Below are 2,031 nucleotides of genomic sequence, written 5' to 3'. Positions count from 1 at the left end.
ACTCTAGTAATTATTTATAAACTTAATCAAGATAAAACTATAACTCTCGACAGCCTATTATCTATATACTAATAGATAAATAGAACAAACAAATTAGATAGTTAAATAATAATTATATTATTATATTAACTATCAATAAAATAATTAGATAATATTTCTATCTATTATATAGTTTATATTTAATAATACTATTTACTTAATAATTAATAAAATACTAGTATTTATAGTCTTTAAACAAAATCCTATATTACTAGAAAAAATAATCAGAAAGAAAATAGTTATAGAATATATATAACTAATAGTATAAGATATTAAATAACTATATATCTAATTTAATAAAGATATTAAATTTATAAATTATCGAATAAAAATATATTATAATTATATTTATATAAAAAATTAGACTAGTTAATTATTATTTAAAATTACTAGAAAGTATAAATAAGATATTTCTAATATTTTATATCTTATTATTCGAACTTATACTAGAAAATATAGAACTTAAAACTAATATTAAATTTATAGAAGATAAAATAAAGAATAAATATAAAATTAAAGCTATTCTAGAGAATGAATAGATAAATAATTAATAATATTGTAAGGGAACTGCCAGATTTGGGTGGCACCAGTTGACCAGGCGAGACAATGATATTCGATGGGATCCCACTATAGGGTTCCGGTCTGAACAAAGACTAAAGCTTACTCTTTTTATCTGAAAGGACAGCCCTTTTATAAGGAGGTTCGCCAGGGGTTCGGCCCTAGCTCAGGTTTCAGCCCTAATCTAACCAATAGGATGCAAGAGAGTCCGGGGCCCCGCTTCCCCGGCCTTGAAAGGTGCAACTTAGGCCCAAAGGGTCCCAATATATCTTCAAAGGCACATCCAATGTTGATTCGATGGCGTTTCACCATCGAGTCCTATTATTCCTTGACAATTATCCTCCCCTCCATGCTGGTTGCCCTCAACCAGCTAGGGATTTCGTTCATCATTATAGCACGTGTGAGCCTGGTGGGGGACAAGGAGCCGGAATTGATGCGTAAAAGGAGGGGCTTCTTGTATAAAAAGATATCGAAACAGCGTTTTTTTTTTGACGGCGATAGTCTTTTAGCATAGATGGAAGGCGAGATCGTGTTTGTTTTCCCACGATCTAGTCGAATTATAAAAAGCAACAACTTTCTCTTTCCTTTATAGCATACCTTCCTTCGAACAACCGATCTGTCACTAACTGTTTCCAACACAATTCAATAGTAATAGTAGCTCCTATAGGCACTACAGCAGGGTTAGGACATGTCGTCCCCCGTAATACCCCTAAGGACGTCGGATAACCCCTCATCTATACAACATCGACGTTAAAACTCTCCTACTACTAGTGCTTTTTGTTAGCGGTATATCGGGAGTATAATATCATAAACCCTCTTACCTAGGAATATGTTTAGGAGTGGGCTATCTCCAAGAAATACTGTTATTATAATCACAAGCAATATTTTCTGATTCCTGAGGGAATACAGAAGGATTAGCTAACATTTATCGATATCCTCTATTAAAGATATGCTACTTATCCCGATATAATAACTCTTTCTTCTATTAGTACTAGATAACCCGAGTTAATAGCTTGGGGTCTTAATATAATAGAAATAGCTAAGAATGAGACCTGAATCCTGGATCGTTTAATAACAATAGCTATTACTAATCATGCAACTGAAAACAACTTTAAGTTATCGTCTGAGACAACAAACAATCAAGATATACAAATTAAGTATAACTAGCGAATAGATACAAAATATGTTCTCTATATCCAAGCACTCTAGATAACACAGCTGTCTAGAAGTCCCAATCCTATTCCTATATTAAACGATATGCTTGTACAGTTAGAATCTAGGAATATCCTTTATCCTGTGATTTAAGCTAAGATTCGGTCCTTTTTCATAAATATGATATTGGGAGCTATTATTGACAGAGCTTTACAGACTACTACTAACACAATTCAGGATACATGACAGCGTTTCAGGGACTCTTTAATATAGATAACTACA

The sequence above is a fragment of the Penicillium chermesinum genome (assembly GCF_028974085.1).
Source record: "Penicillium chermesinum strain IBT 19713 chromosome Unknown utg000001l:1.0-1975020.0:1.0-1976611.0, whole genome shotgun sequence".
Taxonomy (NCBI): domain Eukaryota; kingdom Fungi; phylum Ascomycota; class Eurotiomycetes; order Eurotiales; family Aspergillaceae; genus Penicillium; species Penicillium chermesinum.
This window is presented reverse-complemented; position numbering follows the sequence as displayed.